The sequence below is a fragment of the Rhea pennata genome, chromosome 3, assembly GCF_028389875.1.
Source record: "Rhea pennata isolate bPtePen1 chromosome 3, bPtePen1.pri, whole genome shotgun sequence".
NCBI classification, from domain to species: Eukaryota; Metazoa; Chordata; class Aves; order Rheiformes; family Rheidae; genus Rhea; species Rhea pennata.
Window position 1 is genome coordinate 87,287,150 of NC_084665.1, and position 19,305 is coordinate 87,306,454.

Genomic DNA, 19,305 nt, shown 5'->3' on the forward strand with positions numbered 1-19,305 from the left:
AAAAAGGAATGGATTAAAGTAAATGAGGTGAGTAGCCTACATGCAATCCAGATGGAATTGTTTAACAAAGAGACAAGCAAAATATGGAAAAAAAGTAATGAAAAGAGCAATATGGGAAAGAGCTGTAAATCAGTCCTAGAAAAGGAGGGCAGAGGTCACATTCATGTTATGTGAAAGCTATTTACTCATTTTCTTTTTCATCCAGCATTGAATCAAACCTGCCTTCTTTAATCGTACCATAGGCATGATGGAGCTCGGCACCTCTAAGGAATGGAAATTCTGCAGAGCAGTGTCATGGACCATTACATACTGCCTTGATTTGTTGTCATCTTTCCACTTGATTGTCCTCTGTTCTGATCCATTTTCACCTTTTTTGCCATACCTCCAGTGGTGTCTGGCATTTTCCCTAGAGTTTACACCACTACCATCCCCCAGATGTTGAAAGACTAAGGAAATAAATGACAGTGTGGATGAAAGCAAGGAAGAAAGGATGGTCTTGTGTTTAGTTTTCAATAGAAGTGAAGTGCCTTGGGAGTATAAGAAATTCTATTAGTCCAAATTTGCTTCATTAGGCACTTAAACACCCCTGAGAATCCTGCTTTAAGAGATGTAAGACAAAAATACCTTCTAAAAGCAGAGAAGCAGCTAGAGGGGTAATGAAATAGAGAAGTGGTAAAAAGCATATGAAAAAAGAACATCTGTTAGGGTACCGCAGGGCCTGGTGGCTCCTGAGCCGGGGCTTGGGGAGTGCCATTGGGGCAGCACCAGTCCTGGTGGCCCCAACTGGTCCCCTCGTCCTGAGGATACAGGACCTCAGGGCAGTCAGGGCATACCCAGCCCTGAGAAGGGGTTTGGCACTGCCGTGGGTTCAACGTGGGGATCAGTGTCCCATAGCTGTGCAAGAGACCGGCTGTGGTGGGGCTGGAGCTGGCACCACCGTGGTGTCATGAGACAGTGACTGACAGACCAAGGCTGGGCTGTGACAGGGGCAGGGCTGGGGCTAGGAGGAGATCTGAGGGGGTAGGGACAGGGATGAGAGGAGCCCTTGAGGCCTGAAAGCAATCCTGAAAGGTAACATCTGAGTAGTTAAGGACCCAGCTGAGTCCTCATATTAGGCATCTACTCCCAACCTCACATGTCCCAGATTATTTTAGGATATAATTTTCAAAACATATTAATTCCACCTAACCTTAAAATAAGGAAGATGTCTAGAGCGGACTTTAAGCAGGTTTCAGAAGGCTCAGGGAGATTCCTAGTCAGGGAGAGAAATAGCAACCTTCAGAAATACAGTCTGAAACCCAAACCTTCTTCTAAAGGTATCTAGCTCTCTCCTTCAAGTATCCCTTTCTTTTGACTTTGCAGAGTTGACTATTCTCCTGAATGAAGCATTTCAATGAGGTGCCTCAAATTATATGGGGTGAATTTGTGAGTTACTGCCTCTGATCTTTCCTCCCACGAGGATACATTCTTTTCTTTGACTCTTGCAGACCCTTTCGTGCCTCTTGTCATGTAGTTCTGAAAGTTCTGTTCAGAAGCAACACTGTGTTCATGCTGGGATGGTTCTTATCACTTTTTTCTAAATGACTGTTATCCTGAAAAATAAACAAAGTCATTACAAATAGATAATGGAACGGCTGATTTCACAAATAAGAGCAGTCAACAGATTTTCTTCCATCTCTCTTGCCTCTTTCCCCCACGAAAAAGATAAGTACTAATTTTTTCTTATGGTTAATGCTGATTATACCTAATTTACATTAGAAGATAGAGCCCAAAAGGCAAAAAAAGTGCTGGAGGCGGAGAAAGTTGCAGAAACATCTTAGACACGCATGCTGCTTTTTGTTGTGGCTCAGATATCCCCTAAAATTAAATTAAGGGCTAGAAAGATGATCAGAGGGCTGGAACACCTGAAGGGAGGGTGTCAAGGGGACGGGGACAAACTCTTTTCAGTTGTCCCGTGTGACAGGACAAGAGGCAATGGGCAGAAACTGAACCACAGGAAGATCCGCCTGACCATGAGGGGGAACTTCTTCCCTGTGAGAGTGACGGAGCACTGGACCAGGTTGCCCAGAGAGGCAGTAGAGTCTCCTTCTCTGGAGATCTCCAAGGCCCACCTGGATGCAACCCTGTCTAACATGCTCTGGGTGACCAGGCTTGGGCAGGAGGGTTGGACTAGATGATCTCCAGAGGTCCCTTCCAACCTTACTGATTCTATGATTCTCTATATATTAAAAAAAAGGTACTCATGACAGGTTGACAGTATTCTTCATATGGCAGAAACCTGCTAGTGTCTAGACCGTAGGGGACTGTGAAAGAAAATTCAGTAGAATGAGAACAGTAATCCACCAAAATCTGTTTCCTCTCGGTAAATGACCTCAGCAGGTCACAGACTCCTTTGAGTGTAAGAGGGCTCATTCTGTCTTCTTCCACAGAGAATCTGGACCAGCACGTTTAAACCAAATCCAACAGAAATGAGAGAATCCTCTAGAAGATAAAACATGTTTCTTTTTAAGTAACTTCTGAAAATAGCTTGTGGAATTCTTCAGCTTAGTCCTACTTACATAAAAGCAAAGAAAGAGCACATTAATCAAAGCCATGTGGAAAACTCTGCACCATTATTAAAAAAAAAAAAAAAAAAAAAAAAAAAAAAAAAAAGCGCTAACAATGTACAACAGTATGAAAAGGCTCAGAAAGTCAATCAGAGAGACCAAGAGGACTAAAATCATGGCCGAGAAACAAACAAGGGAGGCAAAAGGAAAAACTAGAGGAGGGAAAGAGAGGCAGAAGGTAAACTCTGGGACTAAGAGTATCATGCCTGTGCAGAGCAGAGAAATGCAAAATGTACTTCAGAAAGGAAGATGTGGAGAGGAGCAGTATACAGGCTACAGGCTACAGGCTTGAAACACCGTCTGAGAGCAAGTAGCATTATTGCTTTGCTGCCCACTTTCCTATAGGCTGCTTTCACTAGGCATAAGCAAACAGAATCATTACGTAGCTCTTATATCTTCCTGCATGTTGTCTGCATGACTTCTAGGACTTTGACAACACAATTCAATTTAAATGCTTTTTTCTAGTACATAAGCTGTTTTGTAAATCTCTGTTTGCCTTTTCAGCTCTTGCCATTTTATTGAGTTAATATTATTCCTCCATTATTTGTGTTTGCACTGAGTATTTCTCAATACTTACACATTTAAAAGTAGGTGATATTTATGAGCAGTAACTATGTTTCCAGGGTATAGTAAGATTTTCTTTTAAATAAAGATGTTTTATGGAGATAAAGAGTCTATGTTCCCATTACTAGCCACATACCTAGTTTAGAAAAAAATAAAGATTTTTAATATGCTTTTAAAATAAATTTTAATAAAAATTAATATTTTTAAAAATATATTTTATGTATTTCATTAAGAAATGTTTCATAGTCAAAGAAATCTTGATGACAATCATAGAATCAGTAAGGTTGGAAGGGAGATCATCTCTCTGGAGATCATCTAGTCGAACCTCACTGCTCAAGCAGGGTCACCTAGAGCATGTTGGACAGAATTGCATCCAGGTGGGCCTTGAATATCTCCAGAGATATGTTTCCCAAATCTGTCTATGATAAGAACAGAAGTTAGAATTTTTCATCTAGTACTTAGTTTCTCACTCTCCATCCTTCTTGTGTTCAGGTGTCACAACTCAATGGGAACTAAGTTACTATTTTGTTTTGTTTTGTTTTGTTTTTACTTCATATCCTTTGTTTTATTTTCAGGTTTTTATATGTAGCTCTTGCTAGGTTCATAATATTATAGGCTCACTTTCAGGAGTCTATGAGCCAGGATTTTTATTTATTTTTTTCCCCATAGTGTGTGCTTTCTCTATATTTCCATGTGTTTATATCTTTTGAAGAGCCTCATTTCCTCATATTACCTTTTGTCACGAGTTTGTGCCAACTTGTGTTTAGAGCTAATTCAGACAACTCCATGTAGGTCAGTCTATTCCTGCACCTGTGGGTGGGTGCTTAGAAGCATCAATATTCATTTGTAATCTCTTGTTACATGTGTTGAATCATTAATGTCACATTTTAAACATGCAGTTGCCAATTCTTTTTTTCAAGTGTTTCCAGAAAGCTATTTCATTACTTGAGTTGGCCAGTGGCTATGGATGTTTCACTTCCTCAATCTGTCTCAAAAAAAGACAGAATTATGAAACTAGAATCTGTCAGTGTTAGTATTTACATCATATGATTTCATAGACCATGAAAAAAGCAAACAGCTGTCATGACTCGGTCCTTTTTTTTTTTTTCCTTTTAATCAACCTTGTTAGTACCTTACTATTGATTTTTCCTACTACATTCACAGTTCTGAGACTTCCTACATTTCCTTCCTCCTTCCTTCCTTCCTTTCTTCCTTCCTTCCTTCCTTTTTTTGTGCTCAAAATAGCTTTGGGTACTGCACTCTACTGCTGCATCCTAGAGGTGGCAAAGGATAGTAAGCACTGAATGATTGAGATCACTTTATCATTTTCATGCAGCTAATGATGGTTGGTGTGTATCTTCTAAGAGAGGTTCAGTAGTGCCTCTGTAGCTCTAGAGACTCTTTATATAGACTAAATGAATTCAGAAGGAATAGTTAAACCATTGATATATGGTTATAGCAAGAGGAAGTACAACAGTGCTTATGCACAAAAATTATGGATCCAGTCTGACTTCTTCTTTTAATTAACTGAAATATTCAGCTTCAGTATAAATATCCTTCAAGGCAGGGGTAAGAATACACTAATTAACATAGTAAACAATCTTGCTCATCACTTAATAACCAAAACAACAAAAAAATGTTATATTTAGTGCTCTGCTGGCAGACAGTCAAACCCCAAATAAGCAACTGTTGTGTTAAAATCTAAAAAAGACTGAGGATGTGCTGAGCAATAGATGGAGATTGCTGTGGAAGACTGTGTTTACAACACAGGAAACTGAAAAGTCATAGACAATCTTCAGATATAAAATTGAAGGTCTTACCTGATTCTAGGAGTTCAAAATCTTTTGATCAAGAGAAGGTGCTTTGTTTTCAGTTTCATCATCTTCATTAATTATATATTGAAAGTTTATTTATTATACATGAAGATTAACAGAGGTAGAGACCTATCCCACTGTTCATTGTAATTGTGCCTTCAATGGCATGAAATATTTGGTGACAGATATTGTAAAAGATTAGAGAGGAATTTTAAATTCTTCCTTGTGCACTGTGTTGTCTATCATCTCTCAATGTTCAGTGTTGATTAAGATGAAGGATTTAATCGACAGTGAATATGGTGATTTTATCATCCTTACTTTTCAATGTGCTGCATGAGCATCACAATGTGCATATCTGTATTAAGCTCTCAATTTCTCAGAAAGCTTGCACAGCACAAGCTTAATTTATTTTCAAATACATGAATGTTTCCAGATATCGTGGTAACCAAATACAGTGTGATGCCATTTAACCAGGCCATGCAACTGCATCCCTAACTGCTTTGGATAACAGAATAAAAATGTAAGGAAGTTACATAGTATAAACTTCTTAAAGCACAGTGTGTGAGCAAAAGCATGAAGCCCCTGAATCTTCGAACATCCTAATAGTTACCTTCTACTCTGAAGACCAGCAGTTAAGTTTTCCAAAAGCAGCTAAAACTGATGGTAGCATAAATCAAAAGCTGTAAATCTAAGAAAGCATCAAGTCTTTGTTTAATTCTGGAATATACATTTTAATCACTGAAATAGCGTTTGGAAGATTCCATTGGTTACTTTTATTTCACACTGTGTTCCTTCAAGAAGGCTTGGTATTTTTTCAAGATCAAACAAAGGTACACAATGTTGCTGTTTAGAAAGGATTTATCACCAAATAAGTGATTATATGGAAGCTACTTCTAAAGTATGCTTCACTCTTCAGAATGAGAAAGCAATAAAAGTCTTTAAAAAAAGTTAAAAAACTTATTGCTGAACGCTTAAGAATTTTTAATCAGTATTGTCTGAAATATCTGGATCTTCCTCCTTTCCTTTTCAAAGTTTCTATTATTTTAAATAATATTTGTTCAACAGCAGTAGAGAAAAGCAATAAAAGACTTTTTTCTATTCAACATTATTAAGAAACTTAATTTTCTCACAAAGATCATAGTCATCTGAAGTGTAAAAGAACTTTTACTTCTTGAAAGAAAAATTTTAAAAGTCTAAAACTTAAATCATGATCAATTCAAGATAAATTCAATCACTTGTCATGACATAATTGTCTGGTATAATTTTAATTTTCAAAGAAAACGGAGTTTTCATAAGTTCTTTTAGGATTTATGCACATTATAAATGTACATTATGCTGGTGATCTGGACAGACATTCCCAGGGACTTTTCCAGTTTGAGGTTACATGATCAGAATTAGGTACAATATTTCAAAACAGATCTTATTGCGACATTAACATTTTGCTGTCAAGACTAGAAATACGCTTTGATAGTTTCACTATTAGTAATCTCTTTGTTAGCCAGCTGTAAACATCAGCCTTACCTTGTGGCAATGAGTTTCACATATTTAGCCATCAACTGAGTCACCATAGTCAGACACCTCATTCTTAGGAGCTGTATATTGTAGGCCTGCACATCGAGGCATCTTATTAGGCTACTGAGTTTGGCTCACTAAAAATATTTTAAAAAGCTGTCTCTGACTTCTCAGGACTCTCAATACTACAGGATAAATTTTTATGTTTCACTGTTGAATTTGCATCTTTTTCCATTACTTAGTTCCTAAAGGTCATGCACAAAGGCAGAGGCTCCCTCACTACTGACAATGCTTCTCTGACATGTAGTTACCGAGAAATTTTATTTGAAACTCTAACTTTTTGTCCTAGGGTTCTGAACAATTATTGGTGCTATAATTGATAGCTGAAGACCAGTTCTGACCTTTACTGAGGTTGTATATCCCTTTTAAAACACTTAGAGGTAGGAAGCTGTCCACACGTAGCTATCTATGTATACATGTAGGCATGTACATGTACAAAGTTTGATCAGTCTAAATTCCTGCAGGCACTGGAGAATTGCTGCTAGATTCAGTTGTCCACATGAAATGTTTACACCAGTAGTGGTATTTGAGGTGCCCTGTTGTATAGTCTGGTCACTCTGGTCATTATCTGTCAGTTCCAAAGGTTGTGGGTCTCCTGTGGGTCATTTCACCTTCCATCCTGGCATGGATGGGTATTTTCAAACACCCTAGAGAGTGTCGGATGACATTAGACTCCTGTATTAAGACAACTGAGTCAAATACTAGATCTAGGTACCAGTCTAGCTCTCTTACACACATACGTACAGCAGACACAGTTGCTCTTTCGTCTAAATGTACTGAAACTAATTCTTATGCTGTAATCTCTTTCTTAGATAGTTCCCCACCTGGCTTAATTTTTGGTACCAGTCACCAATTTCAAAAGTTTAATTAAAGACAATGTATTTTTTTTTTTAACTGAAACATAGACAGATTAGACAAACCACTTTCACTTGGTATATAAAATAAACTAATTTCTTAAAGGTAGATACCTGCAGATATTAGTACAGTATCTTTATAAATATCTTATGAAATTTCATCCCACTATTTTCAGGGGATCCCATGTTTTCAGTTATTTTTTGCAGGATTTTAACATAAAGTATGACAAACTACTCATGTTAGAAACATGGACAGTAAGCCAAAATCGACTATCACAGGAAAAGATGTACAGTTGAAAAGCATAAAAATCACTTCAGTGAAAATTAAAAAAAAAGTCTTTATATTAAAACTTTAAATATATTCCAATTTTTGAAACATGAAACAGATACTGGAAGTCAGATATAAAAAGTAGGCTTTTATTTAATACTTTTTAGGTGGTGCTAAGATTAAAAACAAATTTAGAATCTTAACAGAATAATATTGTGGGGATTTTTCCCTACGTTGTTCTTGCATTCAAATAACAGTCAAGTCTCAACAGTGAAGTACTAGTTCAAAAACCACCCGCATATATGTGGGCACAGGAATTTACTGATAGTCTGATTAAGGTCTTAATAGTCTAATCAAACTGTTAATATTAGTCTGTTTACAACTGTATTAGCACATATAGCTCAGAGTATCCAACTACAGCGCATTCCCAACAAAGTTAGAGTTACAACTGACACACACAAGATTTCTAGTATCTCCCCTCTTTTCTGACGTTATGCTTACATTTTCAGTATTTTTTGTGGCATCATCAGCATCTCAACTTCATTCCAGAAGTATGATGCTGATACTGGAGGATAGATTTTCCTTACTGTTGGGATCATACTGTACATTTGTTAACAATCAGCCTACTTGTTCTTTTTTTCGCAAAAAAAAAAAAAAAAAAAAAAAAAAAGAAAAAGAAAAAAAAAAGAAATCTTTCTTTCTTCTTCCCACAGATTCAATGTTATATTTAAGTTTACACATGCAGGGCACTTTTCTTTGTTCTCTTTGTTATTTCTAAAACTAGTTCAAATCAGTTCCCAAGGCTACATTCCTTTAGTGAACAGTAATTGACCATTTCTGGGTAGTGTTTATAGCTCTGGGATGTCTGGTATAACCCTGTGCCTGCACTTTCAAGGCTTGTGATATCATCTTGTCCTGTTCTTTTGGGGGTGCCTCTTATAATTCCCTATTTGTCTTCAACAGCTTTCAAGCTGCCTGGCTAATGCTTTTTTAGTACAATGCAGTCATATACAACATATACAACCCTGTTCTGGGGCCATTAACAGATCGCTCTACAAAAAATGGTGATCCGTTAGGAGATATGTTTCCTTCTCTGGAGATATTCAAGGCCTGCCTGGATACAACCCTGTCTAACGTGCTCTAGGTGACTCTGCTGAGCAGGGGGGTTGGACTAGATGATCTCCAGAGGTCCCTTCCAACCTCACTGATTCTGTGATTCTATATATATGTGTGTGCATGTGTGTGTGTATATTATATATGTGTACATGTTTATGTCCATATGTACCTATATATTATACTTTGTTAGCTATTTCTTAATTTCAAGTATTTTTGGCGGCATCACTCTGAAGTTAGCGAAATTGCTTTACAACACTATGTTCAGCTTCCTGTACTTGTTTCCTGTGCCTGTCTTTCAGTCTCTAAAATCTCACGCTTCCATTTCACTTCCCCACACACTATATTGCTGGAAATGAGTATATAATTTTTCAGTATGAGATGGAAATTACACAAAAGATGGGAGATCACAGAATTATAGAATAGATGTAAGTAATTCTAAATATCTTTAGAATGCTTCAGATGACCAAAAGCTATCTTGACAGTAAAGGTAGTTCTTCAAAAGTCTCACTTCTGTTCTTTCTTTTTTTCATGAGTTAATTTTCTTTGTTCCATTTCTACCAGTCCTGACGAAATCAAATGCAACTTTGATATATGTAGATCAAATGTAGATTAGTGAGACTAATGAGCTGCTGTAATTGTTTCTAATGAAACTTTTGAAGTGACCTCTGTTTCAGTTTGTTTAGCTGTAGTTCTCTGATCACCTAATTGGACCTCCTCAAAAACATCTGTGATTGCTGAAGACTGCAGGGAGGGACATGAGGAGCAAAAAAGTTCTGCCCTTTGGATCCTTAATCTCCCTAATCTCTGCTGTTGTAAGATTAGTTTGTGTAGTTTCTCCTATTATTTCTCTCTCCTTGACTTTCTGACTTCTTTCAGAAATTATAATCAAAGAATAGGAGAGAAGAATATGCCAGAAAGTGCAGGAGTACAAAATTCAGTCCATCATGATAAGAACTTAATAGAAAAAATGAAAGCTATAGAAAAACTAAAGTGACAAATCTTTTTTCAAGCATTAGAAAGGATAAGAATATTATTTAAAGTCTAGTTCATACTTTTTCTTTTCTTAAAAGGGTAATTTGGAGGATTTTATGACTTACAAAAGAATTTAATAAAAACTGATATATTATGTAGATCTGTAATGCCCACACATATACAAAAATGTTTTTTTCTGCAATATGACTTTTCATTTTGAAGGTTAAGCTAAGTATACATCATTTAAAATGGTCAAAATATGTGTAAAGTGTTGTGAATCTACTAAAAGGAAATGTATTCACTCAATGGAGGTCGTTTTTTATTATTTTTTCAACTAATGAAAGAGATTTTGACTTTCATTCTAATTTTAAATTTTGAAATTTTTATGAAGCAATAAAATTGTCTTGCATCTGCAATCTAGAGGTTTACAATCAGGATAAAAAATAATTGCAGAAGCAACAGCCAAGGAACACATTTCCCGTTTTCCCAATCATTTTAAAATGCTGAAAGAGCTCCAAGAGAAAAAATAGAAGTTGAATAAAGCTAGCAGGCAGTGGGAATGGAGTTTCCCTTCCTTTGCTGGTGATATTATCACAGGTGGATGAGTCAAAGTGAAAGGAATCCATTTCAGTTTCAGGCTCTATTTTCTAATTATAATCATGTTTACTGGACTGAACATATCTATTGTTCCTAATATAATCATTAAGAAGTGGCTTTATCCTGCCTCCCCCACACAAAAAATATTCACTGAACCACCAGAAATATTTACTGTTATTTGCATAGATCGTATCCTTTTCAACCAAGCTACTTGTAAATGCAACTAACGCACAATATCTTCCCCCAAATATGAATCCAAATCATGTACCAAGGGCACTGTGACATTTACTGGACCTATTCTTTCTGAAATGGTGCTGCAAACACATTAAAGGAGGGAAAACTTCAGAACTATTGTCTCTTGCTTTAAACTACAACACAAAAATGATGATCATTTTGATTTTTACTCATAGGGAAAAGAGAAAGGTAATTTTGTTTTGTTTTTCAATACCACTTTTCATTTTTGTGGAAAAAAATATCCTTTCCATTTTCACTTCTTTAGAGAATACTCCAGGTGAGATCTCTAGCTGTTTTCTTTATTATAAAATACTAATTGTTTTTGATTTTTCCTGATTTCAAATTAAGCAAATTTTCTTCTAGAACTCTTATAATCAACTATATTATATTATTACACAATTAAAGGATTATAAAATTTCACCAGCTTGTATTTCTTGAAAGCCCTTCATCAGCATCAATAACATGGATGTTACGTGATGAAATAGCATTTCACTAGTTAGAGTTAAATGAAAGTATCCCAGATGTATCAGTAAAAAGTTCGAGCCTTATTTCTTTATTAATTTTCCAAACCAAAAATCTCTACAAAACACTTTAAAAAATGACTAGTGGTTTATGTGTCCAACTTGATACATCCAGTAGAGACTAGGCTTTCAGGAAAGACTAATCATTTTGATATTATAATATACTGACTAGCCTGAAAGTAAGACACACAAGTATAACCAGGTCACACTCTCATCTCTAGAAGTGATTGTTAAAAAAGGTAAAATGCTTTGTGAAATGAATCAAAAATATACTTAATTTAAATTTCAAATTAAACTATTTTGCATAATGACTCTTTTACCTTTATTTCTCTTCTCTTTAAAACTATCGATCACATTATTTCTAAACCCAATAGTAATACATATATTAATACTGATACTGTTGATAATATTTTCCTTTTATGAGGCTGCCATGTATACATACAAAACTTCAGATAATTTTTCATTTCATTAGCAAATTACACAGTGATGCAAAATATGATGCAAAAATCACTGGAACTTTCTTTTTCGTATTTCCAAAAGGTTAGAGTAGTTCCTGGCAGTTTTCACCTTCACCAGCTAACGTTCTGCTATTTCCTGGGCACAGCTGAAGGTCTACTACATCCCACAGATGATTTCCAATGGTTGCATGCAATTGCTCTCTTCTGTGGGGTAAGAGAATATAATCACATGGGTAGTACTGTTTTGTACCATTTACTTCAGTATGGAAAAAATGGTCTTGGCTATTTAGCTTGCCAGCATAGTTTACATCTTTATATTGAGTATCTATTGAAAAATGCTAAGTAGAAATGTTTAGCAGGATTCAAATTGCACTATTTTCATCAAAATAAAAACTTTTAATGAAATTTTGTTGATAGCAGAAGAAGCAAAATAAATCTAATGAAAATGAAATTGCAGAACTCTTACCTTCTGGCTGATTCCTCAGCTACTGACTGAGGTTGGAGTTGGTATTTGACCCTACAAATTAAGGATTCACGTGCAGGATCTCATTGACATTATCAGGTGAAGTGCTATTTTTCCTTCACATTTAAACCTACATATGTGATTTTTCTGCCTGTATATTGTATTTCTTGAGAATTTCAATAGAGGTGAAATGTGCTACTAGGAAAAAAAAAAAAAGTTCTGGGAATTATTGAATGAATAACAACCTATGAAACTTTGTAGCAAAATGTCTCTTTCCTGTAATATATACAATATTTAAATGTACAATACTGTCTATCACTTAAACAAAGCTGGTGAACTCAGAGATAAGAGTATTAGTGCAGTAATAATAGTTAAGATATATCAGTGAAAACACAAATAAATACTGTCTCAGCTCCTTAGCTGGTATAAACCAGAATGTACAATTGACTGAATTCAGTACATCTCCATTTCAGTCAATGGAGCGATATTGATATACATCAGCAGATGATTTGTTCCATTATTTCTAATTTATATGTATCTTACTACAAGCATGAATGATAATGATGCATCCAATTATCTTGGATAAAAAAGCATGACTTAAACTAGTTTGAGGATATATACTGCGTATGACCTACCACACTTGTCAATCTGACATAATAGCTCGACTTGGACATCTAACTCATCTTTTCTTTAAGGTAATGTAAAATAGTTCAGATAAGGTGCTTATACTGGTTACTTTAAAATTTCTGGCCACTCAATTGCAATTATTTTGTATCCTTCTTGATAACAGTATTTATTCTAAAAGTTTTTTTTTTTCTTTTTAGTAGCTGAAGTATGAAGATACAGTAAGCATTTCACAAAAATGTTATTGTTTCATTAGTGGAAGAGTCTTTATTTCAAATTTTATTTTTTCACATTCTTCTTTGCTAATAACTATTTTTACTTAATACTGTTAGAGATTTTGTTAAGTTTTTTCTGTCCTTCGGGTCTGGAATGCCTTTCAAATTTCTGAGTTTTCTCAAGGAAAAGAAAATCTATAGAGCAGTTTTTGCATAGGGTAAAAAAGAAAAAAAAAGAAAAAATCAATTCATCCAACAAATAGTACAGCACATTGACAGTATTTAGGAAATATTTTCTGCATTTTTCCACACATTCAAATATCTTTCAAATATTAGCTAAACCCATTGATTTTCACCTACTCTATTCTAGTTTTTACACTTACTCCATCTCAAAAAGATGTTTGCTTTTGGGAGGACTTTTGTTTCATTTTGCTTATAAATTGTTATCAAAGATCAACTTAAAAAAAACTAAAATAATTGTAATGTTATGTTCAGCTGCTTGTCTCTACTCTGAGTACTGTATAAAATTATTTGAAAATATTATATGATCATACTCATAAGCATTTCAAGTAACTATTTAAGGAAAATCAAAAATGTAGTCAGTTGCATTATGATCAAATTTTATAATTTTATAATAAATTTAGAAGGAAATATTCTTAAAATATTTCTCCCTTTCTCTGTCCAATAAAATAATGACAGGGATAATGCCATAAGTGTGGGGCTACCTTTTAATAAAATATGAGTGATAGTGCTAGGACAGTTAGCAAGAATGAATCTGAGCACATCTGAACGATGCAACACAGCCCTGGAGACTGTAGGAGGCTTGATGAAGATGAAGTTTCTGATCTTCAACTGGCTTCTCAGGATTTTTTTTTTTTTTTTTTTTTTTTTTTTTTTTGTGCATCCCATATATATTCAGATCACGGACAAATTCAGAAGTTGCACCACTTTATAAGCTTTATGCTAGTATTACTTATTTTTTCTGGCACTATTTTTAACATCTCCTCTGAGTTCCAGTCCAGTAAAACAGACTGCACGTTCCAATAAACAGCTATAGAGTAGCAAGAAACACTGTAATGTCACTAGCAAATCTTATCCCACTGTTTCCTGTCTATTTTGTATATCATATAAGGACTTTCATTCGCTGCCTCCATTCTCGCTGTAACCTCTTAAGCAGTGTTTTTGTAAGAATAACTGTCCTTAATTTGGCCGAGATCCCTTTAGCTCAGCCGCCTGTGCCTAGCAACAGCCAGTACTAAACGCCTTGGGAAAGACAAGAACAGGTCAGGCACATGACCTGTAACATCCTAGCACTCTGCAACTTAGGACCTTTCTTTAATAACAACGATGTTTTTTTTCTTCTGCCCATTTGTCTAATCGAATTTTGAACCCATGCACAGTTTGAGTATTTACGTCCTATGCCAATACTTTTATTGTTCTTTTTTGTTTCTTTTAAACCCGGTGCCTTATAATCCCATTGATTACTCCCGCTCTCATGCTAGATATAACAACAAACAACTGTTTTCCATTTCTACTGTCAGTGGCTCTTCTGATTTTAAATACCACAGCCATCTGAACTCTCAGTTTTCTCTTTTCCAGTCTAGGTAGACTTAGTTTATTTAGTTGTTTGTCATATACATCAGATGTAAGTGAGATTACTTCTTGAAAACATGCTTTATCTGTATGACTGAGGAGATTTATCTCCTAAATCAGGAAATAAATACCTGGCAAAAAGCTTGAGGTGCCACTGTTTGTTGTATACACCTGCCTCTGAGTGCCTAGGAATGAACAACTATTGACTTCAGAGCTGCAGCCTTACACTTCTAATACTGTAATGTACTTTGTGCACACAAAATTGTCCACACAGCTAGTTTTCTGCCTTTGCGTTGATAAAGAATTGAATAAAAATTCTGAACCCACAGCTGTCTCCAGTGCAGAAGAACAATTTAAAATAACCAGCTGGGTAATTCAGACTTTATTAACAGGGAGGATTGTACCTCTGGAAGTGCAGAAACTACATCTCCTAAAAGAGTTATCCATTTTCAATCTGTCTTTCTCTCTTTCTTTCATTCTCCTTTTCTTTCCCTTTTGTAAGGTTCATCAGAGTAGGAAGGGGACTTTGTGGCTGGCTAATCATATGGATGAACAATAGGTTCAAATGTGCTGATTATCACAGAAGACACACTTCTCTGTTCTTATAGTGACCCAGTCCCTTGGAGTCCTAGGGGAAAGACAACGGCTCTGTCAAGGGATATTTGGAAAAGCAGAAATTCTGTTAATGAAGAAACTGCATTTGAAAAATAAGTCTTATAACCAAGATTCTGGCCCTTGACTTTACACTCTTCTCTCATTATAAAATCAACCTTGGAGCTAATCATGTCAAAACTTGCAAAGGTTTCCTGCTATTGCAGTATATTTACATAAAATAATAACAATATTGAATATCAAAGTATGATTTCAGAATAAAATAATATGCAATTCTAATTGCCTAACTTATTTTTAAAATCAATCTCAAGCAAAGGTCAGCCCCAAGGTCCTCAGCAGCTTTTCTTTCTCACACTCACAACATAGTAAAAAGAAAACCTGAATAGTCCTGCCAACAGGATCACAGACAGTTAAACAGTAACAGGATCTTGAAACACTTACCACTTGGGCATCCATAACCATAAACTGTAAGGGTCTTCAAAAATGTTACTTTCCCTTTGGATATATTTGTGATGTGGCAGCAGCCTGGAGCGTGGTGCCTTAGCTTACTCTGCAAGCAGCTCCTCACGTCCCGAGGTTGACTGTCTTTAGAGCAGAACAAAGGTCTCGACTGTCTATGGAGTTGTGGGGAGCTCAAGGGCTTTGCTGTTACTTCAAGCCTCAGTGTATTACACAAATATAGAAAAAGTACAAAGCTGGTCCAAAACTGCAAACTGGTCCTCTCATATGTTTCACAGGAAAAAAAATACTATAAATGAATGATATATCAAATGTGTGATAATATCAAGTACGTGAAAGCCATTTAGTCTGTGCATCATGTTCTATGTACATAATGCTTTGGTCGCTGAATGGTGCTATTGATTTAACTAGGAAAATTTGCAATGCAAACTGCTGCTCCTTCTGCATAAAGGTGACAGAATCTGGCCCAAACAGGTTAAAATGAAAAGAGAGAGTAAAGGCAAATGGAAAGCACGACATATAACAGTAGTAGAATGAAACGCTGTACTAGCTGCTATGAAACTACTTATGAGCTTTAGATAATCTCATGTTGAGGACATAAAAAACTCATGTTTGCTGGTGCTTGGCTGCCTGTGCCAGAGATCTGTGACTATGTAAATTGAAATCTCTATTTGCTCTTTAATCTGTGGATAGCCTATTCATTTCTTTCATCAACACGTTTGCCCGGAGTCTGTAACAAACAATGGCTTATTTAAGTAATACTCCAGGAAGAACTTCACAACTTGCCACCATCTCCAGGTGAAGAATGTTTGCAGTTGGCATGAGATAGAATTTTTTCATTGACAATTAGTGATCAGAAAAAAAAAAAGAATATTCATCTTTTGGGGTTTTAAGGGAGGTTATTTTGTGTATTTGTTTGTTTGGTTTTTTTTCTTCTGAAGAAGTTGTTTTGTTTGTTTGTTTATTTCAAATACTCAGCTCCAAGAAAGCTGACTCCATTGCCCAGAGTCTGATAACACAATTTTGCATTTTATGACACATGCACCTCTGCTATCAGAAACATACAGCCAGGACCATCAGAGTGTTGATGCCCTGTTGGCTTTCTAAGAATTTGAAACGAAATGTGAATTTCTACAAACATCAACCATTACAAGCTAATAATAGTAATAATATCAGTAAATATAACACAAGAAAGCATCTTTCGCATTTAATTTAACACAGAATCTTAGAATCTCAGAATCACAGAATCAGTAAGGTTGGAAGGGACCTCTGGAGATCATCTAGTCCAAGCTCCCTGCTCAAGCAGGGTCACCTAGAGCGTGTTAGACAGGGTTGCATCCAGGCGGGCCTTGAAGATCTCCAGAGAAGGAGACTCCACCACCTCTCTGGGCAACCTGTGCCAGTGCTCCGTCACTCTCACAGGGAAGAAATTCCCACTCACGTTCAGGCGGAACTTCCTGTGGTTCAGTTTCTGCCCATTGCCTCTTGTCCTGTCACATGGGACAACTGAAAAGAGTTTGTCCCCGTCCCCTTGACACCCTCCCTTCAGGTACTTGTACACATTGATAAGATCCCCCCTCAGTCTTCTCTTCCCCAGGCTAAACAGGCCCAGCTCTCACAGCCGTTCCTCAGACGGCAGATGCTCCAGCCCTCTGATCATCCTTGTAGCCCTACGCTGGACTCTCTGCAGTTGCTCCATGCCTCTCTTGTAGTGGGGAGCCCAGAACTGGACACAGGACTCGAGATGAGGCCTCATTGGGGCTGAGTGGAGGGGCAGGATCACCTCCCTCCACCTGCTGGCAACATTCCTCCTAATGCACCCCAGGAGACCATTGGTCTTCCTGGCCACAAGGGCACATTGCTGACTCATGGTCAATCTGTCATCCACCAGCACTCCCAGGTCCTTCTCTGCAGAGCTGCTCTCCAGAAGCTCAACCCCCAGCTTGTACTGCTGCCTAGGGTTAGTTTTCCCTGGGTGCAGGACCCTGAACTTGACCTTGTTGAACCTCATGAGGTTCCTCTCCACCCAGCTCTCCAGCCTGTCCAGGTCTCTCTGACTGGCAGCACAGCCCTCAGGTGTATCAGCCACTCTTCCCAGCTTTGTATCATCAGCAAACTTGCTGAGGAGGCACTCTGTCCCCTCATCCAGGTCATTGATGAAGAAGTTGAACAGGATGGGACCCAGTACTGAGCCCTGGGAGATGCCACTAGCCACAGGCCTCCAACTAGACTCCATGCCACCGATCTGGTGGCTCAGCCTTTCAGCCAGTTTTCAATCTACCTCAACATGCTTGTGTACTGAGGCAGAACCACCTTGTCTAGCTTTAGTGGTGTACTATTAGTCACCTATGGGAGATGAATCACCTTTTGGAAATATCTAGCTCATTCCTTCGACTATAGAGACTACAGTGATTCTCTTGGACTTACAAAACTATCTTCTAGAGGCATAAAGCTAGATGTGAAGTATTCTGCTTGAGCGATGCCCTGAGGAACACATCAGGGTATATTTGTGCACATTCGCGCTCGCTCACTCACTCACTCACTCTCTTTCTCTGTGCCGATGCCGAATGGAAGGCCTGTGTACCTGCCTCCTCAGGCGCCTAGCTGTAAAGCTAGAACAAATTGGCAGCCTATTGCAAAAACCGTTATGCAGACCCGAGACCAAAAGCCCCAAATGTGCATGGACGGTGCAGGAGCTGACTCTCGTGTGCTCTGAATACGGTGTTACAGAGGCGCGGAGATGGAGCATTCAATATTACGGCACAACTGTTTACTTAAGGATGTATTAACCTGGCTTATGTACTGTTAGCTTAGTGTAACACGCATGTGTTTTCACTGAGTTTTAAGAAAGAATTATAGTTGCTTTTGCACATAGTACATTTAGCTGTTTAGTCATTTAATTTACCAAATTAGCTCTTTGAGTGAATTAAAGACATTTGAGGAATCTTCTTTTCTTCTTTTTTGCTTTTTTTAGCCTCTTCCCCAGGCTAAACAGGCCCAGCTCTCACAGCCGTTCCTCAGACGGCAGATGCTCCAGCCCTCTGATCATCTTTGCAGCCCTATGCTCGCATCTCTTCAGTAGCTCCATGTCTCTGTTGTACTGAGGAGCCCAGACCTGGACACAGGACTCCAGATGAGGCCTCCCCAGGGCTGAGGAGAGGGGCAGGATCACGTCCCTCCACCTGCTGGCAACATTCCTCCTAATGCACCCCAGGAGACCACTGGCCTTCTTGGCCACAAGGGCACATTGCTGACTCATGGTCAATCTGTCATCCATCAGCACTCCCAGGTCCTTCTCTGCAGAGCTGCTCTCCAGAAGCTCAGCCCCCAGACTGTACTGCTGCATGGGGTTATTTCTCCTTAGGTGCAGGACTCTGCACTTGCCCTTGTTGAACCTCAGGAGGTTCCTCTCCGCCCAGCTCTCCAGCCTGTCCAGGTCTCTCTGACTGGCAGCACAGCCCTCAGGTGGATCAGCCACTCCTTCCAGCTTGGGATCATCAGCAAACTTGCTGAGGAGGCACTCCATCCCCTCATCCAAGTCACTGATGAAGAAGTTGAACAGGATGGGACCCAGTACTCAGCCCTGGGGGATGCCACTAGCCACAGGCCTCCACCTAGACTCCATACCACTCATGACGACCCTCTGAGCTCTGCCTTTCAGCCAGTTCTCAATCCACCTCACTGTCCACTTGTCTAACCCACACTTCCTGAGCTTCTCTAGGAGGATGTTATGGGAGACAGTGTCCAAAGCCTGGCTGAAGTC